Source organism: Periophthalmus magnuspinnatus, chromosome 15, assembly GCF_009829125.3.
Source record: "Periophthalmus magnuspinnatus isolate fPerMag1 chromosome 15, fPerMag1.2.pri, whole genome shotgun sequence".
Classification (NCBI taxonomy): domain Eukaryota; kingdom Metazoa; phylum Chordata; class Actinopteri; order Gobiiformes; family Gobiidae; genus Periophthalmus; species Periophthalmus magnuspinnatus.
In genome coordinates this window covers 32,252,923-32,268,089 of record NC_047140.1, presented here as the reverse complement: position 1 = coordinate 32,268,089, position 15,167 = coordinate 32,252,923, and positions in this window count along the sequence as shown.

Below are 15,167 nucleotides of genomic sequence, written 5' to 3'. Positions count from 1 at the left end.
TCAGAGAATCACACTGACAATCAGAGAATCACACTGAGAATCACACAGAGAATCACACTGAGAATCAGAGAATCACACTGAGAATCACACTGAGAATCACTGAGAATCACACTGAGAATCACACAGAGAATCACACTGAGAATCACACTGAGAATCACACAGAGAATCACACTGAGAATCAGAGAATCACACTGAGAATCACACTGAGAATCAGAGAATCACACTGAGAATCTGAGAATCACACTGAGAATCACACTGAGAATCAGAGAATCACACTGAGAATCACACTGAGAATCTGAGAATCACACTGAGGCTTTTCCCCACAGCTCTCCTCGTTGTCGAGGAGCAGATCAGATGAAGGATAATGATGTTATTAAACGACAGAGTCGGGTTCTGTTTCTCTTCACCTTCGAGTTCTTGACAAACGTCGTCTTCATCAGCAGAAGACACAGAGTCAGATGAGAAATATTAATAATGTGCAAACTGTTTCAGGGTTAATTATGGGAGGAGCTTATTATGAACTGGACAGAGCGAGTGGAAAAGCTCCAGGACTTTATGACTTTAAATCAGAACTTTTCTTCAAACTGGATTCAGAAGTTTAACCTCCACTGTGCCACGCCCCCTGTGCCACGCCCCCTGTGCCACGCCCCCTGTGCCACGCCCCCTGTGACACGCCCCCTGTGCCACGCCCACTGTGTCACGCCCCCTGTGACACGCCCCCTGTGCCACGCCCACTGTGTCACGCCCCCTGTGCCACGCCCCCTGTGACGCAGAGAGGAAACAGAGGGGACACTGAGAGGACACAGAGGGGACACTGAGAGGACACAGAGGGGACACTGAGGGGACACAGAGAGGACACAGAGGGGACACTGAGAGGACACAGAGGGGACACTGAGAGGACACAGAGGGGACACTGAGGGGACACTGAGAGGACACAGAGGGGACACAGAGGGGACACTGAGAGGACACAGAGGGGACACAGAGGGGACACAGAGGAGACACAGAGGGGACACAGAGAGGACACAGAGGGGACACAGAGGAGACACAGAGGAGACACAGAGGGATGATTTTCAATGTAAAGTGAATTAGATTTGGGAGTCGATGGAGCTGGAAACACGCCATGATCACTTCCTGTTTGGACCGTGGCGTTAGCAGGTTAGCATTAGCAGGTTAGCGTTAGCATGTTAGCGTTAGCAGGTTAGTGTTAGCAGGTTAGCGTTAGCAGGTTAGCTCTGTGCATTTGTATTGACGTCTGTGCGTGTGACGGACAGAACAGACTAATGAAGAGCGAGGAGCTGCAGTGGTGACAGTCCTGCCTCTCGTGACCCTTCGACAGACTCTAATCTGCACCGAAACATTACATACTTCCAATCAATGGAGCTATTGATCCCGGTATTGACGAACATGAAGCATCTGAGCTGCTTGAAACAATTACTCTTAATGGGAGCGTTTAAAGTCGGCGCGGAGGTCGCTCACCTCTGGCTCTCCGCGTTAGGAGCCTCATTATCATGGAAATAGCTGCTGGGGCTAATGAGGGACAACTGAAGGCTTGTAATCTGCACAGAGCACACCGCCAGCTATCGACGAGCCGCACACAGCAGGCTCCATCAAAACACCATAAATATTACACAGATCTTATCATCTTTTATGACAGAGATTAAAAGTCAATGAGCTCCACCTGATTAAATGTTGCCCAGTAAAACGTGTTTCCGATGACCTTCCTCACAGACGCTGGGACGGGACAAGTTATTTTAGTTTAAGTTAAATGTTCTAGGTAGAAATCACTGCATTTTTAACTTTTGTTTGTTTTTGGCTTCTATAATACATTTGCGTAAAAACAATAATTTACTTATTATCACTTTACCCGACTGGACTTAGGACTCGCTCTTTTATTCAAATCTGAAACTGGACAAAACGAGCGAAGACGTTTGGCTCATCATCTTAATCTATTAGCATACAGGCTATTAGCATACAGGCTAGTCCTATTGTTATGGATTTATAAACAGGAGCGAGGTGACGTCTAAGGCTCTTCCTGTTCAACGATGGATGGTCTTGAAGGTGGAAAGAGTTATATAAAAATGTGACATGTCTTATCAGTTTATCAGTGTTTACTCATGAGTCTCACAGAGCTCATGAAATGGGTCGTTCTCATTTTCAGCCTCTGCCCCTGATTCAGACCCTTTTCCACCCCGTTCTCAGCCTCTGTCCCTCATTCTCTGCCCTTCGTTCTCACTCTCTGTCTCTCGTTCTCTGTTTCTCATTCTCAACCCCTGCCCCTCGATCTCTGCCTCTGCCCCTCGTTCTCATTCTCTGCCCCTCATTCTGACCTTTTTTTCTTTATTCTCAGCTTCTATCTATCGTTCTCACCCTCTGCCCCTCGTTCTCTGTCCCTCACTCTCACTCTCTGTCCCTCACTCTCAGCCTCTGTTCCTTGTTCTCATTCTCTGTCTCTCGTTCTCACCCTTTCCCCTTCATTCTCAGACCCTCTGTCCCTCGTTCTCTGTCCCTCGTTCTCTGTCCCTCACTTTCACTCTCAGCCCCTCACTCTGACCCTTTCCCCTTCATTTTCAGACCCTCTGCCCCTTGTTCTCTGTCCCTCGCTCTCAGCCTCTGTTCCTTGTTCTCACTCTCTGTCCCTTGTTCTCTGTCCCTCACTCTCACTCTCTGCCCCTCACTCTGACCCTTTCCCCTTCATTCTCAGCCCCTCTGCCCCTCGCTCTCACTCCGTCCTCCTGAGCCCAAACCTCCAGCTGCAGATGTGGAAAATCCAGGACCAAAACAATTATCTCGCGTCTTATGATAAAGTAAGTCATTTCATGGGCTGCTGCTTAAGTTGTGGAGTTCCTGTCAGCGCGCTCCGAATCACCGGCATACATCTCTTTTCTATTTACTCCAAGGCGGCAAATGGCAACTGACAAGAGCCAGGAGAGAGGCAGAAACCCAGAGTCTAAATAAACACACGAGCAAAACGTGTCTCGCTCAAAACTGGATTATCTGAAATTTGTCAACAAAACACAGCCATTTTGAATCTATAAAAAGTGATTTGGCTTTAAACGCTTGTGTTAATAACATGAGAGTGTTAAGCCCCTCCTGGAACAGATATGGATTAGCTGCTGTTTTGTGAAATGTGTTTGGGTAAATTGAACAGAAATATACAATGTAAAAGCCAAAAAGCGTGAACTAAAATGGAGAGACTTTGTGTGCTCGGTGGAGGCAGACGGGAGTGCTGCTTCTGCTCGGACTCATTCATAACCGTAGTGTGTATTTGTGTCACGGTTTACACGGACTTTAAACTCTCTCACAGCTTCTGACGCTCTTTAGGGAAACACATCTGGTTCTAAACACAAACGTCCACGGCAGAAGCAAACACGACATCACAGCTCATTGTGCGGCGCGTACGTCTCACAGCTGTCTGCTTTGTGTCGGGAGCGGCCATGTTTGTTTGGTCTGTTAAAAATAGACTCATGTCCAACTCACCAGACTCCAGATGAAGAGATGAAGATCTGAGGAGAGCGAGCTGCAGAGACTCACTCAATATGTAGGTTTGCACAATGCTGGTGTTTGTGTTTGTGCGTAACTCCACACGTAAGTCGCTCGCGTTTGCCGACAGTCGGATGAAGTGACAGTTTGAGCTCATGTTTATCGTCTGGTTTAGATGATCTCCTGAATCTGCAGAGTCTCGTTTCATGGGGGTGATACTCGGGGCTGCAGTCACGCTCTTTCTGCTCTGGGGCTTCGTCATATTCTCCGACACAAATATGTCTGCGGTGTGAGCGTCACGTGAAAAAGCTGCTTCGTGAATATTCGACCTGATCTCTCCATGTCAAACCTAAACACGAGCGAGTCCGTCATCAGGAGCGGGTCTAGATCGATGTATAGATCTGAAGTGTCACGTCGGCCCGGTGTGTGTGACGTGTGCGCCGGTTCATGTGTCAATCACAGACTCTCACACACACCAGTTTAACAGCAGAAACATGAGGAGGATGTGAAACCAGAAGTTTAAAGACACATATGCTTTTTTCCTCACCGTGTGGCATGAATCAGACTAAACTTTTCCTGTTTTAGGTCCATTAGGATTGACTAAATTATTTCTATTTACTAAATGCCAGAATAATGAGACAATTTTTCCATTATTATCTTCAAAGACAGAAGTTTACGTACATTTCAGTACTATTCTGGTACCATTGCCTTTAAATTATACGACTTTTCTTCCACAAGCTTCTCACAATAGTCTGAGTTTTGTCCCATTCCTCCAGACAGAACTGGTGTAACTGAGCCAAGTTTGTAGGCCGCCTTGCTCACACATGCCTTTTCAGGTCTGTTCATATATTTTCAGTAGGATTGAGGTCAGCGTTTCCACTTTAAAACATTGACTTTGTTATCCTTAAGCCTCTTTGTTATCCTTAAGCCTCTTTGTTATCCTTAAGCCTCTTTGTCACCAGTTTGGCCGTATGCTTCAGGTTATTGTCCATTTGAAGACCCATTTGTCCCAAGCTTTAACTTCCTGGCTGATGTGTTGAGACGTTGCTTCAGTTTTTCCACATAATGTTCTTTATTTTGTGAAGTGCACCAGTCCCTCCTGCAGCAAAACAGCCCCACGACACGATGCAGCCACCCCCGTGATGGTGTTTCTCAGGCTTGTAAGTCTCCCCCTTTTTCCTCCAATCGTATTGATTTGGAGTATTGTCTTCTTCCTGGTAAACTGTGAGGCCGTACTTGTGTTTAATTGTTTGAACAGATGAATGTGGCTCCTTCAGGCGTCTGGAAACTGCACCGAGGATGAACCAGACGAGTCCACACTTCTCCTGATATTTTTGGCTGATTTCTTTTGACTTTCCCATAATGTTACACAAAGAAGCGGTGTGTTTCAGGTGAGCTTCAGACACATCCACAGGTGAGTCTCTAATTAACAACGCCCTTCGAGACAACTGTTGTTGTGATTTTGGGCGTTACAAAAATAAATGAATTGAATTGAATTGAACTCAGATGTGTCAATAAACCAATCAGGAGCTTCCAAAGACGTGACATCATCATCATCATCAGGGTTTTCCCAAATGGTTGAAAGTCATAGTGATCTCATAGTAAAGTCATAAAAAACTGTCAAAAAAAAAAATCCTTCTCTCATTATTCTGACATTTAGCAAATAGAAATAATTTTGTTAAATCTAATTGACCTAAAACAGGAAAAGTTTAGTCTGATTTGATGTCAGAAAGTGACAAGAAAAAAAAAGTGTTTGTGTCTTTTTATGTCTTGTAAACTTCAAATTTCAACTGTACGTCTCACAGCAGAGTCTCAGAGCTTTGAGACGAGGGCTGTGTGCGTCTGTGTGTGTGCGTCTGTGTGTGAGTGTGTGCGTTTGTGTGGGTGTGTGTGTGAGTGTGTGCGTTTGTGTGTGACTCTGGGGACGCTTTGGGCCCAGGCAAACATCCAGTGTCCTTAAACTCAGCAGGAGTAACTTCTGTGTGGCTCTGATTAAAAACACACTTCATTTGACCTGCTGCCGGCCGCTCACCGGGACAAACACTGGCAGTCACCCGCAGAGCCAATCTCCACTCACAAGACACACGGGCGCCGGGCACACGAGCGCACGAGCAAACGCACAACTCAACCTTTTAACTTTCAATGGATTCTGTCCAGAGCAAACTACATTTAAGGAGCCCATTTTACGCTATTTTCTGATCTGTTATAATGCTCAGTTGTGTGTTGAGTTCCCTCTGTGTGTGTGTGTGTTTTGTTGTGAGTGTGTTCATTGTTTAGTCAGGTGTGTAAACGTGTATTTGACATGTGTCAGGCTGATCCTTGTTGGTGTAAGGTGAAAGAATCATGACTGAAGAACAGGTTTATGGCTCCTGAACATTTGACATTTTATGTGTTTAAATCAGCCCTACTGCGCTTGTGTCTCTATGGTTCTCATCTCTGTGGATCATTTTGTTTTAATTTACACATTTTAAATCACAATATTCATCTAAAACTTCTTAATAACACTGATGAATCCTACGAGTATCAACGATTAAGAAAATAAAAGAGTTTACATGAACATGAATCACTCCAAACACGACTTCAGAGGAAAATGGAGAAACTACAACGTGGTTAAAACCTCTGAAAAGTTGATAATCCAGAATAGATCTGCTTTAAAATAACACGCTCCAAATGTGAGAGTGTATAGACTTTTACAGTGAGGTTTGTTATGTCAGACCCACGGCGGCCGACCCGGAGCAGAGGGTCTGGGCTCAGTAAAGTAAACATCCATCGATCAACAGCTCAGTGGGCGAGAGCGACGCTGCGGTCGGTTCTGTTTACCCGCTACACTCCGCCGCCGCTCGGGTGCGCCCCCCTCGCCACTGCCCCCTTACCCACCGGGCCCGCTGCGTTTGACCCGCTGACTCCTGAGCCCGCAAACAGCCAGATGGTGAGGGCACGAACTGTCCGAGCTCCAGACTGGAGTGTGCTCTCTGCAGGAGCATGAGCCCATCTGCAATGCAAAGTCCACAACAAGGTCTTGACACGCGCCGGGACGCAACCTGGATCTTCAAATCTATTACTTATTTATATTTTTTAAAAACTATTATATTTAATGAGAGACAGTGGCTCAGTTGGTAGACTGTGTGTCAACTGATCCAAAGGTTGATGGTTTGAATCCTTCTCTCTACATAAACGTCGTTGGTTGAGCATAGACTGTGTATAAATGGACATAGCTTAACCTGTTAGCATGAGCGCACTTCCTGCTCCATTAAGTCTGGCCCTAAGCCTCGTCATTTTGTGTCTGTAAATCAAGATATGAACATTAATAACAGACAAATCAGGCGTTTTCTTTCCTTGGGGTCGCTCCTGTTAGCGTTAGCAACAGGTTTGATTGACAGTGTTGCTAAGTGTTCACTCCCTGCTAAACCAGCAGCACGGGCAGAGAGGGATGTAATCTCGCTCTGGATTGGCTCTTTGGTTGCTATGACACTCGCAGTTGTAAATCCAAATATGGGAGTTTGCTCTAAATGGTCTCTGCTTCAGCCTCGAGGAGCTTCATCTGGAGCTGAAGCTGTGGAGACGTCTGTGGTTGAGGCTTTGAGTCTTGAAGGTGGAAAAACTCTATATAAAAATGTGACCTTTTATAATAATAATGTATATATTGTTTTCATATATCACTGTCTTTATGTTCAGATTTGTCTGTTATATTTTCTTTTCTGAAATGACAAATAAGACAGAACCAGTCACACTTTTCCCACAGGCCAAAACAAACACTCTGATGGACTTAAATACATGTTCAACCTTTTATTTTCATCTTTCATCTTTAGATATAATCACTCCCACATATTTATGGAGCAGGTCCAGGACACAGAGCTGCAGATCCTCAGTGTGGCTCCTCAGTGTGGCTCCTCAGTGTGGCTCCTCAGTGTGGCTCCTCAGTGTGGCTCCTCAGGTCCAGCTCACTGAAGAATGTGATTGGAGCTTTGTGCAGAATCCCCCTGTTTCCCCCTCACTGTAAATGTACTGGCCTCATTGTCACAGGGTCGGGGTGTGTGTGTGTGTGTGTGTCTGTGTGTGTTGGGGTGTGTCTGTGTGTGTGCATGTGTGTGTGTGTGCTGAGGGAGAGGAGGGGGATTTGTGAGGAACAGTCATAAAAGAAACTGAGGAAGAAAGACAAGTGCAATAATAACACAGTGTCACAAAGACCTCACTTCACACGTGTGTGTGTGTGAAAGACCTCACTTCACACGTGGACTGTCATCATGTGAAAGACCTCACTTCACACGTGTGTGTGAAAGACCTCACTTCACACATGTGTGTGAAAGACCTCACTTCACACATGTGTGTGAAAGACCTCACTTCACACATGTGTGTGAAAGACCTCACTTCACACATGTGCCGTTGTGTGAAAGCTGCTCTATGTCACAGTCAGATTTTCAGGCAGGTTTGTTCCCACATCAGTAAAACTCTGTGGCTCAGTGTTTGACTCTCTTTCTGTTCAAAGTGAAAATGACAGATGTTCTAGAACCAGTAGCACAGTTTGCCTCGTGTGTGTGTGTGTGTGTGTGTATGTGTGTGTGTGGGGGTGTGTGTGTGCGTGTGTGTCGTACAAATGACATTGAGTCGTCTTCCTCCAGTTCACAAAGAGTTTGAGCTTCAGACTTATTAGCTCTGACATCATCACAACTATGATTTCCAGATGCATTTCCTGGCTGTCAGTCTCAGTCTAAATAAAGAGCTGTTACTGGACGTCTCACAATGGCTGCAGTGTAGCTCTGAGCACATGTGCCGTATGAACGTCCTGATGTTTTCTTTAGCTCTTGGCCTTAGCGCCGGTCCCTCTGGGACAATGAAGTGGATTTGAGTGAACGGCTTCTGGCAGAGCTCCGAGCTCTGCTGACTCACAGAACGTTTGTGGAAACTTTCTCCCGGTGCAATCGAAGACTTTGAATCTCCTCGTGACCCACATCTCCACCCAACACAGTTTAGGTCTGAGGGACGAGGAATGTTTGCATTGGATTAACTCCCGGGGAGATCTTTAGTTTGTCAGCAGGTTTCAATCTGAGAGCGACGGCCGGAGACCTCATGGGGTCACTGATAACGGGCCCCGCAGGTCAAAGGTCGAGAGGATGGTGTTTGTGGAACCCGGCTCACCTCGGAGCAGAGATGGATGGTGATATTTGACCCTCCTGTGGGAGTGGTGCTGTATAAATAGTGCTGTGTTGTTTCTGGAGTTGTGTGAACTAAACGAGTCCCTGTGGAGTCTCAGTCTGTCCCAAAATATCACTCCATCGTTCACACTCAGCCCGTCACCAAAATGCAAATTATTGGGCCTTTTGCCCAACTTCTGTTCACTGCCACATGAGGCTCTTGGGACGTGTTACTTACATAATTACATCAATGTCTCTTTAATTAAATGTAAATCACATAAACCTAAAGTTTCAGTTTCATGTATCACTTTAAAAACAGTAGATTTCATGTCTGTGTGAGGCTTTTGTCCAGCGCCTTCAGTCCAGATCAAACTCTTTCTGTTCTTTTGTTCTGTTCACTGCATTAGGACCTGATTCACCAAACGTGAGGCTGAGGCAGAAACACTGATGCTCCAGTGTAACTTTTAAACTGTCGGGTTCAGCACTTTTCAAGCAGAGTGAGCAATAACTGAAACCTGCCAATACAAAAGGAACAGACAAAGACTCAGAGAAACTCGCACTACATCAAACTGACGGCTTATGATTTCTGTTACAAGGCCATGCATCATCTCTGCATCATCTCTGCATCATCTCTGCATCTTCTCTGCATCTTCTTCTGTTCATCTCAGAGGCTGTTGAAGGTAACGCCCCCTCCCCTCACACCGCTGGTTTAGCAAAGAGCAAGCCTTTAGTAACACTGTCAATCAAACCTGTTGCTAACGTCAGTGGGAGTGACCTTGAGGAAAGAAGGCGCCTGATTTGTCTGTTATTAACGTTCATGTCTGTTTGGAAAGCGGCAGCAGGTCAGATATGTCCATTTATACACACGGTCTGTGTTTAGGACCTACAGTTTCCTTTTTCCGTCAAAGCTGAATTCACCGTAGGAAGAACTTAAATGCTGGAGTTCACTGTCTCTGTTCTTGAAGATTAGCCACAGAGAAGTTTATTTATACGACATTTTATAAATTTACATCTGAGGATTTTAACATTGTCCCACAAACTAAATGACTGTTGTAAATGTTGTAAATGTCTCATATTACGCACATTTACGTTTACTTTGACTTTACTAAAATCCTTTTGTCAGTTGGACCCGTGTTTCTCTGATCAGCCACAATACTTTTACACAGTCGCTCCATAGTTTCTTTCAGAGTAAAGAGGCAGAACGTGCAGTAAAAGCAGAGCGCTAATGCAGAGCGAGGCCCGGGAGCTGGAGCTGTACCTCGGCCTCTTTTAGCCAAACGCTGCAGTGGAAATGGGCCGTTAGTGCAAATGAGTCATTGACAGTGTTTAGCGGGCCGGGCCGGTGTCGCGGCTCACGCTCTGTGTAACGGCGGAGCGCCTAATCTGGAGATCTGTAAGTACATTAAAGCATGAACTAACAAGCACTGAGGCTGTGGCGGTGGGAGGATTCACTCAAAAGGATTAATAGAGTCTAAATGGCTGCTGTAAGATAAGAGGCGTTTGTGAACTAGGCCAAATGAGTCCGTTTGATCCAACTGCTCCGTCTGAGCTGAGTTTTCTGTGGAGGTCGAGTGAGAGATGAAGATCCTAGTCCTGCTTCAGGCTGTTCATGGAGCGAGCCGGAGGTCGATGCCAACGAAGCACATCCAGCCCCTGAAGGTGCTCCAAAGTAACACGGGTCGTACGATTTAGTTTGAAGGGGCAGGAGGTCTTTAGCTCTGAGGACATGAGGAGCAGGAGGTCTTTAGCTCTGAGGAAGCGAGGAGGAGGAGGTCTTTAGCTCTGAGAAAGTGAGGAGGAGGAGGTCTTTAGCTCTGAGGACGTGGGGGCGTCCAAAATGATGTACGCCCAACATGTGTCATCTGTAAAACTTGTATATTTTTCATTTTAACACATCAGAATTATAAATAATCCCTAAAGGCAAAATAAATCGGTGCCGTCCTGAGGCAGACGTTCTGTGTTCTGGTTCTGGTTTCGTCTTAATCCAAACTCTACACTCGTCTCCCTCGTTTATTCAGACGTACCTGAGATCTGTGCCTGTGCGTCTTTTCTGAATCTGTGACACTGAGGCGTGCGGCGCTTTCATCACTAATGAGTTTGAAAAATGGGACACGGAGCAGTCTCTGTATTTAAGAAAAATAGCTGAGGTGGTGTGTGCCGCCGAGCTGAAGCCTTCCAAGTGTCTGTAATAATCCAGCACATCACCCAGTCCAGGGAACATAATCCTACGCCATGTGCTTTCAGTGGCCGCCATCGCCAACAGCAGCAGCCTCCAGTGACGCGTTTCAACGGCTCTTTATCATGAACGCCTCAAACAGGATCACGGGTTTAAATCTCTGATGCAGTTTTACATTTACACTGAACCAAAACACGAAGCAGCAGCAGCAGCAGCAGAAGCAGGTTTCCCAAGTTTATGTTTTGTTTAGTGGCACAAAGAGTTATATAACGCTCAGGTAAACACCAGTCCCACCTCATTTGGAACGATCCAATCAGACCAGAGAATTCGCTGTTTCTTCATCTCGAGGATTTGTTCTTTGGTCGATAATATAATAATGTAATTGAATAACCAAACCCACTTTATTTACTCCACACAGACGGCTGTTTACTGCTCAGGTGTGGCAGGTGCAGTGCTGATGGACCCTTCTTCTTCTTCTTCTTCTTCTTCTTCTTCTTCTTCTTCAGTGGGTTTTCGTAGCTCCACAAAGGCCTTATGGGTCTGTGTCTGCTCCATCCATCCTGGAGCTGCCAGAGCCGTCCAGATCAGAGGGAAAACCACAGACAGTATATAAACGGACAGCTAACGTGAGCAGAGCAGCAGCGTTTCAAACACGACGTGAGCACTGGAGCACATCAGGCTCCATCGACTCCATCGATTCACTTTACATTAGAAAACTGTGTCCTCTCTGCTGCTGTCAGACTCGTCATTTTGGTCTTAAATGTTCGTTTTAACCCGCTCCACATGATCCTGGAGTTTGTTTTTAGGTCAGACGTGTCATTGGACTTCCTCAAGTAAATAAATATTAAAATAAGTCAGTTTTTTTAATAGTTCACAAAACGTTCCATCAAAAGTGACCATGTTCCATGTTTTAGTAACAATTTCACAATCTGACAATGTTTGGTGTTCACCTCATAACTCAAGTTTCCGTGGGCGCCTCCGTCGTCGTTGGGGTTGTTTTATTTTACACGGGGCTGATGAGTTTGACAGTGAATCTGGGACAGGGACAGAGCCGTTTAAAGTCTCCAGAGAATCGGTGCAGTTTTCAGTTGTTGGTCACATGAACAATTTACAGAAATCAACCAATTTACATCAGATTTTATCTGCAAATGTTTCCACATTCAGAATAAGGTCAATAGAACGTAACATTTGAGGCACAAACACCTCAGCACAAATGAGACCTGCATATGGAGACAAAGACTGGAACATGAAGATGTGTGACAAGAACACGGTAAGAAATGCAGAGAGAAAAATCACACCTCCCAGATGGAGAGGGGTTGTACTCTTCATTTCTCTGGAGCTGGTGTGGGCTTATTGTCCCACAGACCAGCCGCCTCCTGTGAACGAGAGGGTCGTGTCCCTGCACCTTCGGGTCAGGGACAGGTCTCTCACTGTTGTGTTGGTCTACGGGTCAAACAGCAGAGGACCTCCTCTGAGGCCCTGGGAGGGACTGGACACCGACCGGGGACTCTGTTCTCCTGGGAGACCTGTGTGCATCTGTGTGCGTCTGTGTGTGCCCTGTGTGCGTCCTGTGTGTGCGTCTGTGTGTGCGTCCTGTGTGTGTCTGTGTGCGTCTGTGTGCGTCTGTGTGCGTCTGTGTGTCTGTGTGCGTCCTGTGTGTGTCTGTGTGCGTCTGTGTGCGTCTGTGTGCGTCCTGTGTGCGTCTGTGTGCGTCTGTGTGCGTCCTGTGTGCGTCTGTGTGCATCTGTGTGTCTGTGTGCGTCCTGTGTGCGTCTGTGTGCGTCCTGTGTGCGTCTGTGTGCGTCCTGTGTGCGTCTGTGTGCGTCTGTGTGCGTCTGTGTGCGTCCTGTGCTGAGACTTTATCATCTACAAACAGAATAAACTCGTCTGTGTCTCCTCTGTTTCTGTGATAAATCTGTGTTTTACACTGAGTTTTATTCAATGTTTTGTCTCAGTTCACACGTCTGAGGAAGTGAGAAGATCTGAGGCTCTTCTCACCTCCCACTGACGGAGGCGAATGTGACCAGAGCAGCGTCACCGGCCCCGTGTGGAGCCCACGCTCTGTGTGTGAGCCCCGCCCACAGCACCAGCCCCGCCCACACCACAGGCCCCGCCCACACCACAGGCCCCGCCCACATAGCTCTGGCCCTGGTACAAAACACTTGTTTTGTGATACTTAAATGTCTGAGCTGAGCCCACTGTCCCCTGAGTCTCCTGTCCAGACGCTTCTTCCACTGAAATAATCTGCTCATGAAGAGGATTCAAATGTAAATGAAACTCAATACTCGTATTGCCTTTAATCATTTCTTTTATTGTTCCTTAAATATCCCAGAAAAAGTGTGAAGTGCTGCGTGAAGCTGGGGGCGGCTCTGGCTCTCACTAATAAATGTATAAATGTATAAATAAATGTATTCTTTTGTGTCTTTTGTGTCTATTCATTTTCACACTGATGACTTCCTCCACCTGAAAGGCTCAGGTTCACACAGCGGCGTTAAAATGTCTCATTCAGAGCAGACGGATTTTCAGAAGGAAACTGCTCCATGTTCCTCAGTTAGAGGAGCGTCTGGAGTCTGAGGGTCCAACGTCCAGGACATGTCCAGTGCACGATGGACCAGAGCGCCTCCGTCCGGGAGAGCGCCTCCGTCCGGGAGAGCACCTCCGTCCAAGAGAGTGCACACAAGACCACGAGTTTGAGACATAATGGCTCTCACTAAAGACCTAAATAACTGTTACAGGATGTGTAGATCACATCTGTGTTAAATGAAGTGGCTCTTTCATTTTCCACATGTTTTTTTCTCCAGGACGAGTCTAAACTGCTGCATGAACAAGTCCAATCAAAGTGATCAATGAAGTGGAACCGTCACCACAGCGAGAGCGTTTGAACAAACCTAATGAGGAGTTTGGAGAAGCACAAAGCCACAGACACGTGAAGTTTATCTGTGAAGTTTAAGCCTGATGCAGATTTTACTGTAACGATGTTTGTGTTTAGTTCAGAGTTGACGCCTTTGTTCCTCTTTTTAATGTAAATGCTTTTATACGTGACATTCGGTTGCTATGCCGACGAGTGGACGTGATGGTTCTATTGGTCAGTTCCTGGTCAGTTTTGGAGACTGGCTCTAGTGCTGAGCCTGCATTTGTTTCGTTGTTCTTTTGGTGTGTGTTACTGCATCGTTTACCATCACCACATTTTCAGTGAATAAAAAACACAGTGTAGAGCTTTAAAAAGGTCAAATAAATCGACGACATTATTATTATTATTATTATAAAGCTTTAATATGAGATTAAAATGTGGAGACATATCTGGTTCAAAGAGGTCAGCTCCAACGTTACAAATCACCTGAGTTTGTGTCTGTTCACTGTTTGACTGTAAACGAGACACGACCCTGAAAACACCTGAGACGGTTTCACCTTCTGGATTCACATTTTGAACCTACAAATGGACACGAAGATGAGTCCAGTCCTGACTCATTTTCATTTTTTTACACTAAGAAAACCTCCGGCCTTTAAGCTCCATCAAATTTAAAACGATGGATGTAGCTAACCTGCAGTCGGTCCAAACAGGAAGTGATCATGAGCACACTCCGGCTCCAGGCGAGCTCTCTAGGCAACTTTATTTGTAGACTGTTCCAGATTTTAGCTGCATGAAAAGTAAACCCTGATTCTCCATGTTTAGTCCTGACTCTGCGACCAGCAGGAGGCCGGAATTAAACCAGGACTAAACCAGGTCTATGTCAGGAGCCGGTCCCTGAAGTCCTCAGAGTGAGATGGTTCATGTGGCTCTAACATGTAGGAGATGTTCTTTGGTGCTGGTCCATGGAGAGACCTGAGTACAGGACACATGTGTGAAGTACTTCCTGGTTCTAGTCCTGACCCGAGCAGCAGTGTTCTGGATGTTCTGGATGTTCTGGATGTTCTGGATGTTCTGGATGTTCTGGATGTTCTGTTCTGTGGCTCGTTTGGAGAGTCCAGTGATCAGGACGTTACAGTCGTCTAATCTACTGGACACAAACGCAGGATAAGTCTGAGTCTGGTTTGGACAGTTTACTTTTGATTTTTGATGTTTTTAGATGTAAAAAGCTGCAGATGTTACTGATGTGACTGTTGTGTGTGACACATTATTGTTGTGTGTGACACATTATTGTTGTGTATTAACTGTCCTAACAGCAGCATGTAGAGACTGAACAACAGGGGCCCCAGGACTGACCCCTGGGGCACCCCACAGATCAGGGACATTTTATCTGAGACACATTTTCCAATTTCAACAAAGTACTCTCTGTTTTCTAAATAAGACTTGAACCAGTTTAGTGCCGTACCACAGATGCCCTCCCAGTCCTCTAGTCTCTGTAAGAGGATCCCATGATCCACAGAGTCAAAGGAAA